At 38.7% G+C, this 24,469-nt stretch overlaps 1 protein-coding gene and 1 pseudogene across 1 annotated transcript in view; both read right to left on the bottom strand.

The window, feature by feature from the left end:
• The window catches only part of LOC140595267 (uncharacterized), a 47,194-nt gene that overhangs the window by 18,090 nt on the left and 4,635 nt on the right, over positions 1-24,469 (bottom strand). The window lies entirely within an intron of this gene.
• LOC140595443 (cyclin-I pseudogene) lies at positions 6,010-8,326 on the bottom strand (annotated as a pseudogene).

Below are 24,469 nucleotides of genomic sequence, written 5' to 3'. Positions count from 1 at the left end.
AAGACACAAGAGTCCAGGGCCAGATGGCTTCCCAGGGGAATTCTAGCAAACGTTTAAAGAAGAAATCATACGTATTCTACTAAAGCTGTTTGGAAAGACAGAAAGAGATGGAGTACTTCCAAATTCGTTCTATGAGGCCAGCATCACCTTAATTCCGAAACCAGACAAAGACCCCACCAAAAAGGAGAATTACAGACTAATATCCTTGATGAACATGGATGTAAAAATTCTCAACAAGATACTAGCCAATAGGATCCAACAACACATTAAGAAAATTATTCACCATGACCAAGTAGGATTTATCCCCGGACACAAGGCTGGTTCAACACTCGTAAAACAATCAATGTGATTCATCATATCAGCAAGAGAAAAACCAAGAACCATATGATCCTCTCATTAGATGCAGAGAAAGCATTTGACAAAATACAGCATCCATTCCTGATCAAAACACTTCAGAGTGTTGGGATAGAGGGAACTTTCCTCGACATCTTAAAAGCCATCTACAAAAAGCCCATAGCAAATATCATTCTCAATGGGGAAGCACTGGGAGCCTTTCCCTTAAGATCAGGAACAAGCCAGGGATGTCCACTCTCACCACTGCTATTCAACATAGTACTGGAAGTCCTCGCCTCAGCAATCAGACAACAAAAAGACATTAAAGGCATTCAAATTGGCAAAGAAGAAGTCAAACTCACCCTCTTTGCCGATGACATGATACTCTACATAGAAAACCCAAAAGCCTCCACCCCAAGATTGCTAGAACTCATACAGCAATTTGGTAGCGTGGCAGGATACAAAATCAATGCCCAGAAATCAATGGCATTTCTATACACTAACAATGAGACTGAAGAAAGAGAAATTAAGGAGTCAATCCCATTTACAATTGCACCCAAAAGCATAAGATACCTAGGAATAAACCTAACCAAAGAGGTAAAGGATCTATACCCTAAAAACTATAGAACACTTCTGAAAGAAATTGAGGAAGACACAAAGAGATGGAAAAATATTCCATGTTCACGGATTGGCAGAATTAATATTGTGAAAATGTCAATGTTACCCAGGGCAATTTACACGTTTAATGCAATCTCTATCAAAATACCAGGGACTTTCTTCAGAGAGTTAGAACAAATTATTTTAAGATTTGTGTGGAATCAGAAAAGACCCCGAATAGCCAGGGGAATTTTATAAAAGAAAACAATAGCTGGGGGGCATAACAATGCCAGATTTCAGGTTGTACTACAAAGCTGTGGTCATCAAGACAGTGTGGCACTGGCACAAAAACAGACACATAGATCAATGGAACAGAATAGAGAACCCAGAAGTGGACCCTGACCTTTATGGTCAACTAATATTCGATAAAGGAGGAAAGACTATCCATCGGAAGAAAGACAGTCTCTTCAACAAATGGTGTTGGGAAAATTGGACATCCAATGCAGAAGAATTAAACTAGACCACTCTCTTTCACCACACACAAAGATAAACTCAAGGTGGGTGAGAGATCTAAATGTGAGACAAGATTCCATCAAAATCCTAGAGGAGAACACAGGCAACACCCCTTTTGAACTCGGCCACAGTAGCTTCTTGCAAGATACATCCACAAAGGCAAAAGAAACAAAAGCAAAAATGAACTATTGGGACTTCATCAAGATAAGAAGCTTTTGCACAGCAAAGGATACAGTCAACAAAACTAAAAGACAACCTACAGAAAGGGAGAAGATACTTGCAAATGACATATCAGATAAAGGGCTAGTTTCCAAAATCTATAAAGAACGTATTAAACTCAACACCAAAGAAACAAACAATCCAATCATGAAATGGGCAAAAGACATGAAGAGAAATCTCACAGAGGAAGACATGGACATGGCCAACATGCACATGAGAAAATGCTCCGTATCACTTGCCATCAGGGAAATACAAATCAAAACCACAATGAGATCCCACCTCACACCAGTGAAAATGGGGAAAAGTAACAAGGCAGGAAACCACAAATGTTGGAGAGGATGCGGAGAAAAGGGAACCCTCTTACACTGTTGGTGGGAATGTGAACTGGTGCAGCCACTCTGGAAAACTGTGTGGAGGTTCCTCAAAGAGTTAAAAATAGACCTGCCCTACGACCCAGCAATTGCACTGTTGGGATTTACCCCAAAGATACAGATGCAATGAAACGCCGGGACACCTGCACCCCGATGTTTCTAGCAGCAATGTCCACAATAGCCAAACCGTGGAAGGAGCCTCAGTGTCCATCAAAAGATGAATGGATAAAGAAGATGTGGTTTATGTATACAATGGAATATTCCTCAGCAATTAGAAACGACAAATACCCACCATTTGCTTCAACGTGGATGGAACTGGAGGGTATTATGCTGAGTGAAGTAAGTCAATCGGAGAAGGACAAACAGTGTATGTCCTCATTCAGTTGGGGAATATAAATAATAGTGAAAGGGAATATAAGGGAAGGGAGAAGAAATGTGTGGGAAATATCAGGAAGGGAGACAGAACATAAAGACTCCTAACTCTGGGAAATGAACTAGGGGTGGTGGAAGGGGAGGAGGGCGGGGGTGGGGGTGAATGGGTGACAGGCACTGAGGGGGACACTTGACGGGATGAGCACTGGGTGTTATTCTGTATGTTGGTAAATTGAACACCAATAAAAATTAATTTATTAAAAAAAATCTTTGGGATACAGCCAAAGCAATCCTAAGAGGGGAAATGCATCACAATAGAAGCCTCCCTCAAAAACACCGGAAAAAACTCAAACACACAAGCTAACCTCGCACCTAAAGGAAGTGGAAGAAGAACAGCAAATAAAACCTACACCAAGCAGAAGAGAGATAATAAAGATTCTAGCATAACTCAATGAAATAGAGACCAGAAGAACTGTAGAACAGATCAACAAAACCAGGAGTTGGTTCTTTGAAAGAATTCATAAGATAGATAAACCAGTAGCCAAAAGACATGAACAGAAATTTCACAAAAGAAGACATAGACATGGCCAACAATCACATGAGAAAATGTTCTGCATCCCTTTCCATCAGAGAAATACAAATCCAAACCACAATGAGATCCCACCTCACACCAGTGAGAATGGGGAAAATTAACAAGACAGGAAACCACAAATGTTGGAGAGGATGTGGAGAAAGGGGAACCCTCTTGCACTGTTGGTCAGAATGTGAACTGGTGCAGCCACTCTGGAAAACTGTGTGGAGGTTCCTCAAAGAGTTAAAAATAGAACTATCCTGTGACCCAGCAATTGCACTGCTGGGGATTTACCCTAAAGATAAAGATGCAGTGAAACACCGGGACACCTACACCTCAATGTTTATAGCAGCACTGTCCACAACAGCCAAACTGTGGAAGGAGCCTTGGTGCCCATCGAAAGATGAATGGATAAAGATGTGTAATATATCTTCTGTGTATATCTATATACAATGGAATATTACTCAGGCATCAGAAACAACAAATACCCACCATTTGCTTCGACGTGGATGGAACTGGATGGTATCCTGCTGAGTGAAGTAAGTCAATCGGAGAGGGACAACCATTGTATGGTTTCACTCATAAGGGGAATAAAGAAAATAGTGAAAAGGATTATAGGGGAAAGGAGAGAAAATGCGTGGGAAATACCAGAGAGGATGATGGAACATGAAATATTCCTAACTCTGGGAAGCAAACAAGGGGTGGTGGAAGGGGGGGATGGTGTGTCTGGGTGATGGGCACTGAGGAGGGCACTGGATGGGATGAGCAGTGGGTGTTATACTATATGTTGGCAAATCGAACTCCAATAAAAAAAAATACAAAAAAAAAAAAAAAAGACGAGGTCGTATAGAATATTACTCAGCCATAAGAAAGAATGAGATTTTTACCCTTTACAACAGCATGGGTGGATCTAGATGGTATTTTGCTAAGTGAAATAAGTTAGAGAGCAAGCAAGTAGTACCAATTGATTTCACTTGTGTGTGGAATGACAAAAAGAAATGAGTAACAGATTCATAAATACAGAGAACAAGCTGTTGTTGTTTGCCAAAGGGGAGGTGATTATGGAATCAGTGAAATAAGTAACGTGGATTAAGACTTACAGATTTGCAGTTATAAAATAAAGTCAGGAAGATGAAAAGTACAGGAATGGGAACATAGTCACAAGAAAAAAAAAAAAAAAGGTTTTGAAACCCAGCATCCCAAACAGCATAATTATTATTAACAGGAAGAATTAACAGAGTATCTCCAGTACAGGAAGTATAGCTAATATCTTTCCTTTTTGTAATATTTTTACCTAATTCATTTGTCACCTTTGCCATTCGTTCTACTCATCAATAGCAAAATCACATTTGCATTGAATATTAGTTTGCCACAGACTTTAATTATCTTATCTACATTTGAAACTACTAATTTATAAGACTATTTGACCTTTATTGTATTATAAGGAATTATTCATCTGTAACTTTCCTTTTTAAGAACAAGATATTCATAACTAAAGACAGGCATTTAATAACCAGGTCTACAATGAAATTTCTAAACACTCAATCTGGCATCTCAATTCTTGTTGAAATCTCCATATTCATTAAATATCCTTCCCTGACTGTTCCTCATTTTTCAGATCATGTAACAGCATCTAAATTGGATACAATAATATTCTTTCTCCTCAAGCATTGCCAAACATTTGATAGATATAATCCTGTTTGCAGAAGTTGTGGCAATTTAGACTTTTGCCACAAGAAATAAGCATACTGGCAATGTTATAGTGAAAATAAAAGGTGTTTGATGTGAAAGTCTATTGAAAGAGACTTGTAATTATTAAAATTCTAATTGAATGTCCTATCTCCCAAAGTAGTCATAGCATGCAAGTAGTTCCTATTTCCTACAGTTCAATCAGTATTCATGAAGCAATGATGTGAAAGAACATTGTTCTTAGTCATGGGATCTTTTTAATTTGCTATACTCCCTTCATTCTGAAGCAGAATGCAGATAAAGGAAGCTTTGATGGCTAGGAAATCATTCTGGTTCTCTTGCGTGGGGAAAGAGAAACCTGTGTCCTTCTCCTTGACTTCTGCGCTGCTACACTATCATAAGTATGTCTGTTTATGGAGACTTGGTTATTCTCCCTCAGGCCAAAAGTCATATAAGAACATGTTTTGGAAGCAGACACAAGTTGTTTTGAGGTCAAAAGATCTGCCATAAACTCTGGCTCTGCCATTATTCAACTATATGAATAACGGCATTTTTTTTCATACTTTTATTATTCTTTTTCAAATTTTATTTTATTTTTTTGAAGATTTTATTTATTCATAGAGACACACAGAGATAGATAGAGAGAGAGAGGGGGGGGCGAGACACAGGCAGAGGGAGAAGCAGGCTCCGTGCAGAGAGCCTGACATGGGACTCCATTCAGGGTCTCCAGGATCATGCCCTGGGCTGCAGGCAGCGCTAAACCACTGCGCCACCAGGGCTGCCTCTTTTTCAAATTTTAAATTCCAGTTAACAGTGGAATATTAGTTTCAGATATAGAATTTAGTGATTTGTCACTTACATATAAAACACAGTGCTCATTACAGGTGTCCTCCTTAATACTTATCACCCATTTAACCTCTCACTCTGCCCACGTTCCCTCCAGCATCAGTCTGTTGTATGGTTTGCCCCCCCCCCATTACGTTAATCTGTTTTTGTTTCCTAAATTCCACACGACTGAAATCATACGTTGTCTTTCCCTGAGTTATTTCACTTAGCATAATACACTCTAGCTCAATCCACAACATTGTAAATGAGATTTCACTCTTTTTGATGGTTGATTTTGAATTTGAATGAAATTGTAATATATTTATATCATATATAAATGTAGTTTCTTATCTCCATTTATCAGTCGATGGATATTTGGATTCTTTCCATAATTTGGCTGTTGATAATGCTGTTATAAGCATCAGGGTGCATGTATCCCTTCAAATCAGTATTTTTGTGTCCTCTGGGTAAACACCTAGTAGTGCAACTGCTGGGTCATAGGGTAGTTTTATTTCTAACTTTTTTTTTTTTCAAAGGTTAAGGACAACTTTATTGCTACCAGAGGCTTTTATCATCAGTACACGGTTCTGACTGCAATACCTTCCTCAGACTGCACAAGGAGCCCAGGATCCAGAAATTAGGAGAAATACAGGTAGGGTAATTTTCATCAAGAAAATACTAATAGCTTAACATAAATCTAGGGTACTGAATTCAGTTATTACATGTTACAGACCCAAATCATAGAGCTGTCCCAATATCTAGAGAGTCTCTCCTACTGATTATAAATGAGTGAAAACTGACCAGTTACCAAAAACAAAAGAAACCAAAACCATAATCATTTGATATTTCTTTGGTGAACACCTGGATATATTAACTTTATCACAAATTCTTTTATACAAATGTCCAATATGCTTTCAACAAATCTAACAGTGCCCTAATTATAATTACATGCCACTTTTAAGTTCTAAATTAAGATAAAAATGAAAACAATAATTTTGTTTCTGAACTCCAGGAACTGGAATGAGACAAACACAAAATCAATGTGGTAATGCTAGTCCTTTTTCTATTCCCACCTCTCATTTACATGGGGCAATTTTGAAGAACCCTTTTTGGATCAATCTGAATCGTGGATTAAACATGGCTGCCAGACTGAAATAATTTATTCACTAAATTGCTAAATAGTAATTTTGAGGGTTTCCTAATCAGTGGAAGTCAGGCTATACAGATCAACATGCATAAAGTTCATTAAGTAGTCAATAAAGCAGCAAACAAAAACGAGGAAAATTAAATCAGGATGCTGGAGACAGGGTGTGTGCCAGCTATGAATTTTGGAACTTAAAAAAAAAAACACTGAATATGAATTTTTGATATGGGTACAATCTCCATTACATTTTAGTAGAGAAAGGATGGAACTGACAAACAGTACAAAAAAATTTTTACTTGAAAAAAAAAATTGGATCTTCTGAATTTTACTTTTTTTTTCTTTTGGTCTTTATATGCTTAAATAAGGTTGATTATAATTTATCACAAAAGTAATTTTTTTTTTTTCTGGCTCACTTCAAATCAGCCTGATAAGGTATATACCTTTATATAGCCTTTCCATGGTTCTCCATGTTCCCATTCTCAGAGTAGTCTACCTTAGTTTGCACTTAAAGGTAACACTTGAGGCTACATGACAGAAACTGGCTGCAAAGGTGGACAAGGGGAAGCATGTCTCTCTTGCCTTGATAAATCAGTGCCACATACTGAACCCACATTTTCTGAAGCATTACCTTCATTATAGAGCCGTTTGATTCCATCATAGAAGTCATCCACTTCCATTTCCTCTACTTTGCATTTAGCAGAGGTATGCTTGCACCCACTGGCAGCTGGGAGATGATGGTAGAAGGCTGCTGCACCTCTGACTGGCACTTCTGGTTTGCTGTTGTCCTTGGAGAAATCTAAAATCTGGGCCTGGGACAGAGGAGGGATGTAATCTGAACACTCCTTTGTCACAGGTCACCAGGGTGTGCTGTGCTTTCTGAAGCAGTTCAATTGTAAGAGGAAGCCAGTCAGGAATAAGTTTCTCCATTTCCAAACTAACAATGGCCAGAGCAAGCATGGATCCTTTGATTTGTAGAAGTTGGTTACAGGCCATACAGTGAAGGAGTTGCTTGGTAAGGACTGCCAAATGCTGAGATGGGCTCAGTTTGGGTAAACTGAAAAGTAACTGAGGCCTAGTTGACACTGCAATGGCATGAAAAATGTGAAGAAAATCCAATGGTGTAGCTGTGTGAAGATCCCAATTCAACTTATCCAGAATAATTCTCTCCATCCTTAGAATTTCAGATGAAGAACATCCACAGAAACTGTCTCTTGCCAACACCTTCAGTACTGGAATTCTCTCATCCTCCTCAACAGTCTTGGCAGCTAGGAAAAAAACAGCTGATCGCAATACAACTCAGGTATTTTGGGTGGGCCTTTACAGTGGCTAAAAACCTGTCCAAAAGACTGCTAGCCAGAGCAAATGTTTCTGGGTAAAGGTTGAATTGGTACTTGAGCTTGGCCAGCCACTGAATCACTTCATCTCTCTGGGATGGAGAAACATTCTGATTTGTAGGCATTTTTGGCACATTCACCTTCCACATCTGGGCTTCCCTAGAGATTGCCTTTTCCAAGAGGAAAGACAATCTCTGGTTTTCCAAAGGCCCTGGAAACTTCATGATATCCTTTGGATCTGCCTGCCTCCCAGCCTGATGTAGCTACCTTCTCCTCCTCTTCCTCCTCCTCCTCCCCGGCGGAGCTGTAGGCCTCACAGTGGTGACGCGGGGTCATCCGGGGGCCCGTTACCACCCCATTTTCCTCAGCGCGCGGCAGCTGGGCGCGCGGGACGCGGACGGGACCGACTGAGGAGGGAGAAGAGGGGGAGCCGGGCCGGGGGTGGGGGTGCAGGCGATCGAGCGTCGGGACGCACGGCTGCGGCCGGCGGGTCAGCGAACCAGCTCCATGACTGCCCCCCACCTGAGGCTGCCGCGGCCACCGCCGGCCCCACTCCTCCAACCGCCGCCGCTAATGCCCGGGTGGGGAGGGGGGTTCCCTCTCGCCATAGGGCGGCGGGGGCCGGGGAGAGGCGGGGGGTGAGACCGGCTCTGCCCTTGCCCGGGAGAAGCGTCTCTGAGGGGAAATGGTGAAAAGGGGGGGGAGGGAAAAGGAAAAAAAAGGGGGAAAGGGGGGAAAATAAGAAAAAGTGAGACCGAGACGCTGCCGCGTCCGCTCGCGGGGAAGGCGGGGGGGGGGGGACTATTTCTAACTTTTTAAGGAAAGCTCCATACTGTTTTCCACAGTGGCTGCGCCAGTTGCATTCCCACCAACAGTGTAAAAGGGTTTCCCTTCCTCTGCATTCTTACCAACATCTGTTATTTCCTGTGTTGTTAATTTTAGTCATTCTGAGAGATGAAAGGTGGTATCTTATTGTAGTTTTGATTTGTATTTCCCTGATGATAAGTGATGTTGAGCACCTTTTCATGTGTCTGTTAGTCAACTGTATGTCTTTTTCGGAGAAATGTCTATTCATGTCTTCTGCGTTGAATTATTTGGCTTTGGATTATTGAGTTCTGTAAATTCTTATATATTTTGGATACTAACCCTTTATCAGATATGCCGTTTGTAAATATCTTCTCCCATTCCGTAGACTGCCTTTTAATTTTGTTGATTGTTTCCTTCGCTGTGCAGAAGTTTTTTAACTTGATAAAGTCCCAATAGTTTATTTTTGCCTTTGTTTCCCTTGCCTCAGAAGATGTATTTACTAAGAAGTTGCTACAAGCAAAGTAAAAAAGGTTAGTGTTTGTGTTCTCTAGGATTTTGATGGTTTCTTGTGTCACATTTAAGTCTTTCATCCATTTTATGTATTGTGTATGGTGTAAGAAAGTGATCTACTTTCATTCTTCTGCATGTGGCTCTTCAGTTTTCCCAGCACCATTTGTTGTAAAGACTGTCTTTTTTCCATTGGATATTCTTTCCTGCTTTGTCAAAGATTAGTTGACCATATAGTTGTGGGTTCATTTCTGGGTTTTCCATTCTGTTCCATGGATCTACATGTCTGTTTTTGTCCCAGTGTCACAGTGTTTTTATCACTACAGCTTTGTAATATAACAAAGTCTGGAATTGTGATGCCTTAGCTTTGCTCTTCTTTTTCAAGGTTGCTTTGGCTATTCTGGTTTTTCATGGTTCCATACACATTTTAGGATTCTTCGTCCTAGTTCTTTGAAAAATGCTGTTTGTATTTTGACAGACTAAATGTGTAGATTGCTTTGGATAATAGAGATATTTTAATAATATTTGTTCTTCCAATCCATGAATATGAAATGTCTTTCCATTTCTTTGCGTCATCTTCAATTTCTTTCAGAAGTGCTTTATAGTTTTCATAGTACAGACCTTTCACCTCTTTGGTTAGATTCTTTTTAACTTAATAGAATCTTGATTTCATTTGTAAAATGGAGGTAATTCCTGCCTCACAAAGTTTTTATGATGAATAAATAATAAGGCAGTGACTTTTTTTTGCTGTAACTTATGTAGAAAAATTTTGTATTAGAATCCAGTGCATATAGGAGTATATAGATGTATAAATATACAACCCAAATAAGTTTCACATAATAATTATCTTTATTAATTGAAATGCACTCTGTTTCTATTCTATAGTTCCTATTCCCTTTGCTTTTAAAAAACACCTGGGGTATATGGAAGGAAGATATGCTTACTAATCTCACAGCCGATGCTGGAGGGGCAGGGATCATTGGGAGACTTCTCCAACAACAGGAGAACTGGTGGGCACCATTTCTTTCCTCTGCCCCCCAGACAAGATATACAGACACCTGCAGGAAACTGCATTCTCCACCTCGCTTACTAAGAATGCACCCTGCCCGTGGATAGGTCTGTGGATTTGCCCTCTCCAATATAGCCAGCCTCAGCAGGAGTTTTGGGCAACTGCAGGTCCCTTCCCATAACAGATGTTTGTGGACCTTACTGACACAAATGCCCCACCTCTGCACTCCCCTGTAGAATCTCTCCTAGCCCTGCAGCAAGAGTTTTCTAAAAACAGTTTCAGGTCCCTTCCTGCAGATCTATGTAAATCTTGCTAAGACTCTATGTCCTGCCCTCACATTGTCCTGCAGACCTGCTCCCTCCAATAACCCTTGGCTAGAGCCCATGCAAAGCACTGCCATAAACCTGGCATTGTGCAAGTAGCCCTGGCAGGGATGAGCACCTTTCCAAAAGATTCCTTCCCTGGGTGTAGAGGGGGAGATAATTACCCATACCAGTGTAACCCTGTCCCTAGCAGTGGGCTGGGAATAGATATCTGGTCTGAATGCAGGTCCTATCTACCAACCAAAGCTTCTCGGGGGACAACCATTGGTAAAATATCCTGCAGTTCAGTCCTCCTGCAGCTCTGGCAAACACCTGCTCTGACTCAACTCACCCCCAGTGGCTCCAGACTGGACCAGTAACAACACAGGGACTTAACCCTGTCTCCAATGGGCAAAGAGAAACATTGCAGGTAGCTGGCATGAAGACAAACATGGCTCAGCCACAACAATAGGATGCATGCAACACACATAGGAAACACCCAAGTGCAGGTTTTGGTGAACAGGTGACATTGCACTGCAGAGCACTACAGGACCTCTTCTTCATAAGACCACTGCTTTCAAAAGCAAAAGAGACAAAAACAGGCACAAAGAGTTAGACAAAATGAGGAGACAGAGGAATATATCCCAATGAAAGAACAGGACAAAATCACTGCAAGAGAGCTAAATGGAGATAAGTAATATGCTTGACACAGAATATAAAGGGTGACCATCATAAAGATACTCATTGGTCTTGAGAAAACAGTAGAGAACCTTAGTGAGATCCAGACAGACCATAAAAAAGAACCAATCAGAGATGAATTTAGTAAGTGAAATATAAAATACACTAGGTGAAATAAATAGTAGACTAGAGAAGAATGGTTGAGAAACCTGGAGGATAGAGAGATGGAAAACAATCAAGCTGAAGAGCAGAGAGAAAAAAATAATAATAAATGAAAACACATTTTGGAACTCAGTAACACCATCAGGCATAATAATATTCATATTACAGGGATCCTAGAAGCAGAAGAGAGAAAAGGGGGGGGCAGCAAATTTATTAGAAGAAATAGATGAAAACTTCCTTATCTGGGGAAGAGAACAAAGATCCAGATCCAAAAGGTACACAGAGCTCCCAATAAAATCCATCCAAGAAGGGCTACGCCAAGGAACATGGATTAAAATGGCAAACAGTAGTGATAAAGAGAGAATTCTGAAAGCAGCCAAGAGGAAAGGAAACAGTTACATACAAGGGAAAGGCTATCAGCTAATTTTTCAGCAGAAACTTTGCAAGACTGAAGAAAGTGGCATGATATCTTCAAAATGTTGAAAGGGAGAAACACCTACTGCCAAGAATACTCTATACTCTATCCAGTAAGGCTATCATTCAGAATAGAAGGAGAGATAAAAAGAAAAGAAAGGAACAGAGAAGAATTATAAAATCAACTATAGGGCAGCCTGGGTGGTTCAGTGGTTTAGTGCCGCCTGCAGCCCGGGTGTGATCCTGGAGACCCGGGATCGAGTCTCACATCAGGCTCCCTGCATGGAGCCTGCTTCTCGCTCTGCCTGTGTCTCTCATGAATAAATACATAAAATCTTTAAAAAACAAAAACAACAACAACAAAAAAAACCCGCACAATTATACACTGAGTAACAAAGTGGCAACAACTATGTACCTATCAATAATTACTTGGAATGTAAAGGGACTAAATACCCCAATCAAAAGACACAGGGTGACAGAATGGATATAAAGGAAATACTCATCTATATGCTGCCTATAAGAGACTTATTTCAGACCTAAAGACACATGCAGATGAAAAGTGAAGGAATGGAAAAGCACTTATCATTCAAATGGAAGTGAAAGGAAAGCTGCGGGTAGCCCAGGTGGCTCAGTGGTTTAGCGCCCCCTTCAGTTCAGGGCCTGATCCTGGAGACCCGGGACCAAGTCCCACCTCAGGCTCCCTGCAAGGATCCTGCTTCTCCCTCTGCCTGTGTCTCTGCCTCTCTCTCTTTCATGAATAAATAAATAAAATCTTAAAAAAAAAAAAAAAAAAGGAAACGAAACACAATGGTCCAAAATTTTGGGGATGCACCAAAAACTATTCTTTTTTTTCTTTGGGTAAGAAAACCCAAAAGCAGTAGAAGGAAGGAAATCATAAAGATTGGAGCAAAAATAAGTGAAATAGAATCTTAAAAAAAAAAAAAAACCTAACAATGAAACCAGGAGCTGGTTCCTTGAAAGGATCAACAGAAATGATACACCTTTAGACAGACTCTTTAAAAAAAAAAAAAAAAAAGGACTCAAAATCAGAATTGAAAGAGAAATATCAACACCAAAGAGATACAAGAGAATTTATGAGAAATTATATGCCCACAAATTGGACAACCTAGAAGAAATGGGTAAGTTCCCAGAAATCTATAACCTCCAAAAACTGAATGAGGAAGAAATAGAAAATTTGAACAGACCAATTAATGAAATTGAATCAGTGATCAAAAAACTCCCAACAAAAAAAGAGTCCAGGATCAGGTGGCTTCACAAGTAAATTCTACCAAACATTTAAAAACAGTTTCTTTCTTCTCAAATTATTTCAAAAAGGAGAAGAGAAAGGAAAGCTTCCAAATTCCTTCTGAGGCCAGCATTACTCTGATATCAAAACCAGATAAAGACACTATAAGAGAACTACACAACAGTACTTCTGATGAACATAGATGTCCAAAAATCAACAAAATAACAGCAAACTGAATCCAACAATACATCAAAAAAATCACTGACCAAGATCAAGTGGGATTTATTTCTGAGATGCAAAGGTGGTTCAATATTTTCAAATTAATCAACATGATATATCACATCAAGAAAAGATAAAAACTGTATGAGTATTTCAATACGGAAAAAGCATTTGACAAAGTACAACTTCCGTTCAAAATAAAAACCCTCAATAAGGGATGGATCCCTGGGTGGCTCAGCAGCTTAGTGCCTGCCTTTGGCCCGGGGCATGATCCTGGAGTCCAGGGATCGAGTCCCGCATTAGGCTCCCTGCAGGGAGCCTGCCTCTCTCTCTGTGTATCTCTCATTGATAAATAAATAAAATCTAAAAAAACAAAACAAAAAAACCCTCAATAAAGTAAGTTTAGTGGGAACATACCTCACGATAATAAAAAGCCATATCTGAAAAACCCACGGCTAACATCATACACAATGATGAAAACCTGAGAGCTCTTTCCCTTAAGATCAGGAATAAGACAAGGATGTCCACTTTCACCACTTTTATTCAACATAGTACTGGAAGTTCTAGCCATAGTAGTCAAAGAAAAGAAATAAAATACATCCAAATCGTTAGTGAAGAACTAAAACCATTACAACATGTAGATGCCATAGTATACAGAGAAAACCCTAAATACTGCACATGCACACAAAAAACTACTAGAATTGATAAATGAATGCAGTAAGGTTGCAGTATACAAAATCAATATACAGAAATCCATTGCATTTCTATACACTAATAATGAAATGGAAGAGAGATTAAGAAAACAATCCTATTTACAATTGTCCCCCAAATAATACCTAGAAATAAACTTAACCAAGGAAGTTAAAGACCTGTACTCTGAAAACTATAAAACACTGATGAAAGAAATTGAGGATGACACAAAGAAATGGAAAAAAACCCTATGTTCATGGGTTGGAAGAACAAATATTGTTAAAAGTCTATGCTACATGAGGAAATCTACACATTTAATTCAATCCTTATCAAAATACTAACAGCATTTTCCACAGAACTTGAACAATCCTAAATCCTGAAATTTGTATGGAACCATTAAAAAAACTCAAATGGCCAAAGCAATCTTGAAAAAGAAGAACAAAATTGCAAGTATTATAATCCCAGATTTCAAGATAAACTATAAAGCTGCAGTAATCAAAAACAGTATGGTGCTGGCACAAAAATAGACACATAGATCCATGGAACAGAATAGAGAGCCCAGAAATAAACCCATAATTATATGGCCAATTATTCTTTGACTAAGGAGGCAAGAACAAGGAATGGGAAAAAGTCTCTTCAACAAATGGTGTTGGGAAATTTATATGCAAGAACAAGGAATGGGAAAAAGTCTCTTCAACATATGGTGTTGGGACAATTATATGCAAAAGAATGAAAGTGGACCACTTTCTTATATCATACACAAAAATAAACTCGAACTAAGGATTCTAAATGTGAGACCTGAAGTCATAAAAATCCTAAAAGAAAGCACAGGCAGTTTCTCTGACATTGGCTGTAGCAACATTTTCTAGGCCTGACTCCTGAGACAAGGCAAACAATAGCAAAAAGAAACTATTGGGACTACATAAAAATAAAAAGCCTCTACAGAGCAAAGAAACAGTCAACAAAACTAAAAGACAACCTAATGAATGGGAGAAGATATTTGCTAATAATAAAGGTGTAAATCCTGATAAAGGTTTAAATTCCAAAAAATATAAAGAACACAAAAACAGTAATTTGAAAAGATATATGCACCCATGTTTGCTGTAGCTTTATTTACTATTAATAGCCAAATTAGGAAAGCAGTCCAAGTGTCCATTAATAGAGGAAGGGATAAAGATGTGGTACACACAGAGACGATGGACTATTACTCAGCCATAAGAAAGAATAAAATCTTGCTACAATATGGATAGATCTAATAGTATAACACTAAGTGAAAGCAGTCAGAGAAAGATAAATTTTGTAGGATTTCACTCATATTTGGAATTTAAAAGACACAGCAAAGAAACAAACAACCAAGAAACATTCTCATGAGAACAAACTTATGAACAAACTTATGTTCACCAGAGGGGTGGTGGTGTGGAGGATGGATGAAATAGGTGAAGGGGTTTAAGAGTACACTTATTGTGATGAGCACTGAGTAATGTATAGGATTCTTCAATCAGTACACTGTACACCAGAAAGGAATGTAACACGTATGTTAACTCTGCTGGAATTAAAATTTTTAAAAATACAATAAGTCAAGAGAGATCATATGATGCAAAGAGTAAATGGTAGTGATCATGAAAATATATCACCGAGATCTTCTCTTGCAGGGGACATATTGACAACTCCAGGTACAACCCCTCTGGATCAATCATCATGTTCATACTGACTCCAGGCTTCCTGTACTCTGATTTCAGTTCATAAGCGAGCAAGGCCCATTCCTGCCTTAGGACACGCAAGCCTCTTCTAAGAGGCAGGAAGATGCCCCCCGTGGGCTTGTGTGAAACTTTCCTGGACCTGTATTGTAGCCTGGGACTTTTCTCCTTTCTTGTTCAGTATCATGTTTTGAACGTATCTCCCTTCTCCTGCTCCCTCCTATAAATAGCACTTGAATGTTCAATCCTGCCATGGCACCTGCTTCCTGGCAGATCCAGATACAGTTGATAATCTTGTTTAAGGCCTTTGGGTTCTTCTTGATACTTTGTCAACTTGTCCTATGTCATACGGAGAAAGGAATGTCATGTATTTGTTTATTTCCTCTTTAAAAAGTTCTGTCATTTTGGGCTCATGTATTTTAAACTTATTAGATGAATTCCTATTTAGAATTTTTAAGTTTTCTTAGTGGATTTATATATACACTCTTTGCATCATATGGACTTCTAGGAGAAGCTTTCTGTGGCTTCTATGGATCTCCCTTCTAAGAAAGATCTCAGAAAAGAGGGGAGGGTAGTGGTATGAACTAAATATCCATTGTTGCAACTGGTATTTCTCTTTAGCCTCTTCCATCATCCTTTCTAAATTTCCCTCATTTCAAACTATCACCTTGGCGCCTTACCTTCTGTTGTGAGCAAGACCTTTAGTTCTAAGGCCTTGGCAATTACATCCTTCTTGGGCTGGGGTTGTTTTACATTGTTACAATACAAGGAAATACCAGGTGTCCAAGTGGATCACCTGGGTTCCACACCTATTTCTCCTATCCCATTGTGTAAAAAGCAGCTCTATATCTCCTATCAGGATTATCCCTTTCACAATGATGATTTCCCCTTCTCACCTGCTGGTCCCCAGACAAAAACCTCATATTCCTTTCTGAATGTCAAAAGTATTTTAGAACAGCTTTTTAAAATTTAAAATGGAATAAAGACTAATTTTTTAATGTGAGATGTATAGCTATTACGTTTAATAGAGGAAAACTTTGGTATAAATTATGGAATATCTACTATATTTTTAAAAAAGATCTTATTTATTATGAGAGATACAGAGAGAGAGAGAGAGAGAGAGAGAGAGAGAGAGAGGCAGAGACAAGGGAGAGGGAGAAGCAGGCTCCCTGTGGGGAGCCTGCTGTGGGACTCAATCCCGGGACCCCGAATCACAACCTGAGCTAAAGGCAGATGCTCAACCACTAAGCTACCCAGGTGCTGCTATCTACTGTATTTAACTCAATAATCATGGTAGAAATGAAATACCATCTTTTAACATTAAAAATACAGCTGACCCTTGCACAATGTGAGGGTTAAGGGTGCTAATCCCCTACACAGTCAAAAGTCCACATAAAACTTTTGACTCCAAAAAAAAAAAAAAAACCAAAAAAACTTTTGACTCCCCAAAACTTAACTGATAGGCTGATAGCATATTCAACTGACCTATATTCATATTTTATATGTATTATGCATACATAATGAAACTAAAAATAAAATCATTAAGGAATATAGTACTTTACCAAAAAAAATCCACATATATATGGACCGCACATATCCATGTGGTCCAAACCCACACTACTTAAGGGTCAACCAAATTTATTTTTCTTATATATGTAGAGAGATCTTTACAGGGGCTTATAATTTTATTAAGAAATGATGCATATATGAGGGATCCTCAAAAACCTCAAGAAAGAAAGGTAAATAAATTACTGTCTGAGAATTAAACTAGAAAAATCTACACATAATGATGATTAGTCATCTGGAAGACCAAATGAAAGAACTGTGAATCTACAATCAAATGATTCAGGAAAGAAAGCCAAATCAACTAATTTTATCCTTTCTGTAAAAAAAAAAAAAAAAAAAAAAAAAAAACAACAACAACAACAAAAAAAACAAAAACAAAAAAAAAAACAAACCTGTGTGAAAAGAAGGGAAATGGTTATCATGGAAACGAGAAAAATGAGAGGTCCCATCTGGTGGACATGCCTTCACATTGTCAAAGAGAGCCATATCCAGTTGCTAGGAACAGCTAAGTGTTCCTGTTCTGTCCTAAGGTAAGGAAGGGGTTAAATTGTTTGACCTCTTGCTTTGAGCCCATACGTTCACTGAGTCACTTATCCTAGTGCTACGAAAATACTCATACCAGATAAAAAAAATACCTCAAAGATTAAAGAGGTGCACCACAATTATCTGTTCTTTCTGTAAGAATAAATTATGTTTGACAATGAGTAAATCAGTTTGAGAGATAGAATTATGGAATTGTAAAAGCAGGATTTAAGAGGATATGGCGTACACATACACACCACAATGGAATATCACTCAACCATAAAAAAAGAATGCAATCTTGTCATTTGCAACATGGATGAATCTAGAGGGTATAATGCAAAGTGAAATCGGTCAGAGAAAGACAAATACCATATGATTTCACTCACAAGTGGAGTTCAAGGAACAGAAAAAAGAAACATGAAACCAGACTCTTATTATTGAGAACCAGTGGTTGCCAGAAGGAAGGTGGGTGGGGTAGGGAGGGGAGGGAAACAGGTGAAATAGGTAAAGGGGATTAAGAGTATACTTATGATGAGCACTGAGTAATGGATAGAATTGCTGAATCATTATATTGCATACTTGAAATTAATGTAACACTGTATGCTAATTATATTTGAATTTAAAAATATAAAATTTGGGAAGCCCCGGTGGCGCAGCGGTTTAGCGCCGCCTGCAGCCCAGGGCGTGATCCTGGAGACCCGGGATCGAGTCCCACATCGGGCTCCCTGCGTGGAGCCTGCTTCTCCCTCTGCCTGTGTCTCTGCCTCTCTCTCTCACTGTGTGCCTATCATAAATAAATAAAAATTTAGAAAAATTATATAAGTTTATATAAACTATTAAAATTTTTAGTTTTATGAATCTTAGAGTTACAGTGGAAATGCAGTGAACTGATTCTGTCATTTACTTTTTTTTAAAAAAAGATTTTATTTATTCATGAGGCGGGGGGAGAGAGAGGCAGAGACACAGGCAGGGGGAGAAGCAGGCTCCATGCAGGGAGCCTGATGAAGGACTTGATCCCAGGACTTCAGGATAATGCCCTGGGCCAAAGGCAGGTACTAAACTGCTGAGCCACCCAGGGATCCTGTCATTTACTTTTTAACATATACATCAGACTACTTTTCAAAAATGCTTTTGACTCATACAGGCTATCTATATATTGAATCTGAAGATAAGGGACAGAAATGTTATATTTTGGTATCTCCACAAAATCTTTGTTTGCACAGAACTCACTTGTATAAAAGCAGCTCTGAAAACAGAAATCTCTTTTGCATGATATACACGAGGTCAAAAAAGAAAACACTGGGTTCCTGGAATGCAAAAGCTGTGCTTCTGAAGACATGGGCAAACATGCATGGAGTAGACAGACAGATATGTAATTTGCCATCATGGCCTGAATCATTGGGAACTCATCAGTACTGATGAGGCACTAACTACATTCCGGTGCACTTCAATCAGAACCAGATTATACCATTAAAATTAATGAAGCACTAGGAGACTTTAATGAGTAAAACAGGGTTGGTTTTAAAGTCTTCTATGCACTTTATTCATTTCACAACAATTTGGTTGACAGTGCTATGACATTTCTCTCTTGTAAACAGCTAAAAAGTTTGTTACTAAAAGTTTAAGTAACACATTATATTCAACAAACTCCCTGGCACAGTTTAACATTCACTTAAATGGTCTAACACTTTAGTTTAAAACAGATCAATTTGTCTTTTGCCATCCTGTATTTTAATACACTAAATAATTGTTCTCTCTCAGATCCCGTTTCTCATTATACTGATGAGATATTTTTTGCTCTTTCAAGCTGCTATCACCTTTCTAGCCTGTTTTTCCTCTTTTCTAGAAATATATTCGTCATGAGTATGTGGCAGGGAAGGGTGGTTGGGGATGGGGAAAGAGTCCAACCACCTCCAAATAGGGCTTCATTATGAGATTCAGAAGAAATATGAAACTGAGAAGGACAGATAATATTTTCTAGGTATTAATATTTAGTATGAACCTGAGAAATAACAGAAAGAATTGTTAGGCAACCACAGGAAGGTGACATGGCCATATCTCTGAGCACAGGAAAGGGACCAAACATTTCAAATCCTGGATCCAGTTTTGACAGATTTAATGTTACTCTCTCCATATCTTAGTTTTCCCCCAAGTGTAAATGACTATCACTGTTCATGAGTATTAGTATGTAATGAGTACTACCATTCATAACTATTCGGGAAGCTTGAGAGCATAAAATGTGTAACAGAGGGGAAGGGGTCAATGCTTTGTTCTCCAAGAAGAGCACTTTCTAAATTCAAATTGGTAACTGATTTTTCTTTATAAGAAAGGGAAATTATACACAGGTAACAACTTGATTCTTAAATTTAAGAACAGCTCCTTAGAATTGTAAATAAAAGATGTAAAAATGAACTTCAAGAGAAGATGAAAGTACTGTTAAAGGTTAAATATCAGTTTTTCTGATATTTCCTGAGAGACACAGAGAAAGAGAGAGAGAGAGAAAGAGAGAGGCAGAGACACAGGCAGAGGAAGAAGCAGGCTCCATGCAGGGAGCCTGACGTGGGACTCAATCCCGGGTCTCCGGGATCACACCCCGGGCGGAAGGTGGCGCCAAACCGCTGAGCCACCGGGGCTGCCCTACTTTTTTAAGTTGTAGTAAAACATACATAAAATTTACCATTCTAACCATTTTAAGTGTACAGTTATATGGCACTAAGCACACTTTCAGTGCTCTATAACCATCACCACCATCCTAAATATGTTTGTAAAACAAATACCCAATACAAGAAAAGCAGCAATACTTGCAGACTGAAGAGTGTGCAAGCTAGTTTAAGAGAAGTTCCACTATCTGGTTTGCTCTCCTGCTTCAATACACATTGTTTAGATATCTAAAAGCAACATATACCCAAGGTAACTAATGTTCTATTTGAAAGCTTGCTAGTGATTTCCATATTGAGTTGCCTTGGGCACAGCTTGACACAATTCCACATTTGCCCTCCATTTATTCCTTGGGGTATTGTGGGCATAAGTGTTTTTCTGGGGGTATGGACTGTGCCCAGTCCGTCTTAACAGAGCTCACCATCATATGTTCACATCTTCCGGGATATGTACAATATGATTTTATACATTTTCCTCGTCTATAAATATTTCCTAAAATATTTGTGGGATCTCTCTTTTTCCATGGCCATTTATTTCCTATAACAAACCTTTTGGATGGTTAGTTTTTTCCTACTATGTGACTCTCTTAAAGGAGTTCACCCAAAGCCGTTCATTAATTTTTTACCCAGAGAATTATAGGTAGATTTCTTACGGTGGTTACTAAATCTGTACTATACATTTTGGTCACTTGGTTATGTTCATTTTCATCCTTTATAAAGTATTACCTTAAGTTCTTCTCTCCCTCTGTGCACACACCTCATTTACACAAAGCCTTTCAGCTTACTGGAATAATGATTATTTCTTTTTTATTGACTCCTCCCCATCACCTCCCTAACCTCCCTCTCCAGTTGTCTGCAACACAGTCTACTGTAAAGTTTTCTAAGATCTCCCAGGAAGAATGAATTTAGATTCATTCTTATTCATTCTAGTAAAGATTTCTGTAGTCTTTACTACCAGAGTAATTTCTTAATTACTGTCTTACCAGTGGTTTACCAGGCTGCATCTTACCCACACACGTTTTTGGTTATTGAGAGCCAAGAATTCTGTCATTTTTACCTATCTGACATTTAAGAAGGTACTGGCATACAGTCGATATCAAAAAATGCTTTCTCCTCACCTACCCCATTTTAAAGAATTCCATATATAAAGAATTCCATATATAGACTTCCCACTGCTCCCTTTGAAGGGACCATCTAGGGCCCAAATCAGGTAACACTTCCTCAGACATAAGAGGAGAAGCAGAGTAAGTACTCCCTTCAGAGAAGAGAGCTTGGAAATCTTACCACTTATACGCAATTTAGGTTTAAGTATTCATTTGAAGCTCTTGACACTGTAACCACTAAAAAGAATGATTAGGAACTCGAACTTGAGAGATACACCAGAAGAGAGTTAGAGTCAGAGGGCCACCTCCCTTTTGTGATTAATATTCGCAACGCTATTCTTACTCATGTTTAAACAGAATATGAAAAAGATTTCAACTTTTTCAGGGGAGAATACTGATGTCCTATTACTCCTATTCCTTATTGTTAAGCGACCTCAAGCAACTTCCACTAATGCGTTTCTCCTGTTAAACACTTCAGATACCATTTTTTTTTACTTCTGAAATTAAGCAGTACTGCTTATAACTTGTTACTGAGAAAACCAACACTGCCAATGAAGAAATAAAAACACCTGGCCATCTCCATGTGCATGTCAGGTAATAAAACTATCACTAGTAATGTGGCAATCACTTCTCTGATACTTTACTGACCTGTAAAATAAGATTTTTTAAAGGTATGTATTTCTATAAATCTGTATATTTGGAAATTCTCATGAGCAGTCTCAAAACTCATGGATTTAAAAACTCTTTAGCAAAATAGACGAAAACAGAGAGGGAGACCAACCATAAGAGACTCAACTCTAGGAAACAAACTGAGGGTTGGGGTGGGGAGGGAGGGTGTCGAAGGAAGGGAGGGAGGTGATGGGGTAACTGGGTGATAGTCATTAAGGGCACTTGATAATGATCACTGGGTGTGATGTGCAACTAATGAACCACTAAATTCTACATCTGAAACTAATAATACACTGTTAATTAAATCAAATTTAAAACATCTTTTAAAACTCTAATAAAAATTCTAAATGTAATTCATATTCATTAGAGTATTTGTAAAATGATGCTGAAAGAATTAAAAAGGGACTCTTAATTTCTTACCCATTGGCCTTATTGTAAGAGTTCTAAAGCACCTTAAAAGATTGATAGATTTTTGAGAAGCTATTAGAAATGTCACTGGCATAGATCTCATTTTTATTTCCAGCAACAGGGTCATCAATTATTTTCCTGTCCCTCTTATTTTCTGTATATTCCAAAAAAGTTCAGTAAGCATCCATCAGGTACATGCTTCAGTACATAACTCTCTTCTCTAGATCTTATGATATCTACTGCATAATCTAGAAAATTATGTATAGTTCTTCATTGCGTAAGCTCTACGGGATAAAATGGAAACCCTTTGATCTGTTATTAAAAAATACTTCAACTGGGGACGCCTGGGTGGCTCAGCTGTTGAGCATCTGCCTTTGGCTCTGGGTGTGTGATCCCCTTCTGGGGATGGAGTCCCACATCAGGCTCCCCCTAGAGAGCATGCTTCTTCCTCTGCCTATGTCTCTGCCTCTGTCTCTCATGAATAAATAAATAAAATCTTAAAAAAAAAAAAAAACCTTCAACTGGCAAAATCTGATTGCAGCCATCCTTTCTAGATTTGCCATCCTTCACTTCAAATACTCTACAGTTAAACAGCTTGTTTTGAATCTGCTCACACTAGTGTTAAGACTCAGCTAGAAGGCCAGCTCCCTGAGGGCTGCGTCTTGGACACTCCTAGTCCTGCAGCAGCTACTGGTCATTTTGAGGACTTGAAAAAAATAAAACAGTAGCAGGCAAATTATGGAAGAAGACCAGAATTCAAAGTACCACTGAACCAGTAGTGAGTTTACATTCTGGATTTTTATCCTGGACATGTTATTTTGTATATATTCTGAATTGTTTTAATCCTTTATGAAAAAAACCATTTTAGTAGGCAATGAACTTGTTTAGACTTGTGTTACAGGATTTGTCTCATTTTTTGTGGGTGGGCATTCAAATCTCAGTTCCTTTCTTTAAGCCTCTGAGTTTGTCTTGTGCATTTGGGGTCATGAGCTAGCTCGAGACTTCACATACAGAAGCATCCTTTTTATGGACTCTTCCTTTCAGGATTCCCCTTCACTTTCCAGGTATGGGTGTTAAGTGCTTTTTTCCTCTGGTTCTTCCAGCCAGAAAAATGAGTACAAGCTTTCTTTCAGTTTTAGCTGCTCATGCACTTTGGGACTGTGACCCACTCTCAGCACACAGACACTCACCCATGTGCTAGCTGCTTCTTCAGATTTTAACTCCCCTTCTTAAGGGTCTGCATTTACTTGCTTTTTCAGAACCCTCACATAGTTGTTTTTTATATTTTGCCCAGAATTTCAAATTATCAGGATGAAAGACAGTTTACAGAAAACTTCTATCATAACTATTTGAAACATAAAAATGTACTGCCCGTGTAAAAATTACACTGATAAAATTTAAATCAATATCTGGCAATGGTCAGCTTCTTAAACTTGGTAGTATTCACATGAATGTGTTTTATAATTATTTTCTGTTTCATATCCTTTTTTGTATGAATACACTAGACAATTTTCTAAAAATGAGGTACTTTGGCCCTTCATAACCAAAACTTAAGCTCCTCACTTAACATTCACCCAGTGGAGGGACACCTGGGTGGTTCAGTCAGTTAAGTGTCTGACACTCAAGTACGGCTCAGGCCATGATCTCAACAGCCGCACTGGGCTCTGGGCTGAGCAAGGAATGGACTTGAGATTCTCCCTCTCTGGCTCTGGCTGTGGCCATCCCCGTCCTCGTCTCCTCACCCTCTCGCTTGCTTGCTCTTAAAAATATATATATTTATCCTCTGGATAATACTGTTTTGTAGTATTTCAATAATATCTCAATGGCTAAAATTTAATAAAAAGA

Source organism: Vulpes vulpes, chromosome 14 (assembly GCF_048418805.1).
Source record: "Vulpes vulpes isolate BD-2025 chromosome 14, VulVul3, whole genome shotgun sequence".
Taxonomy (NCBI): domain Eukaryota; kingdom Metazoa; phylum Chordata; class Mammalia; order Carnivora; family Canidae; genus Vulpes; species Vulpes vulpes.
This window is presented reverse-complemented; position numbering and strand designations above follow the sequence as displayed.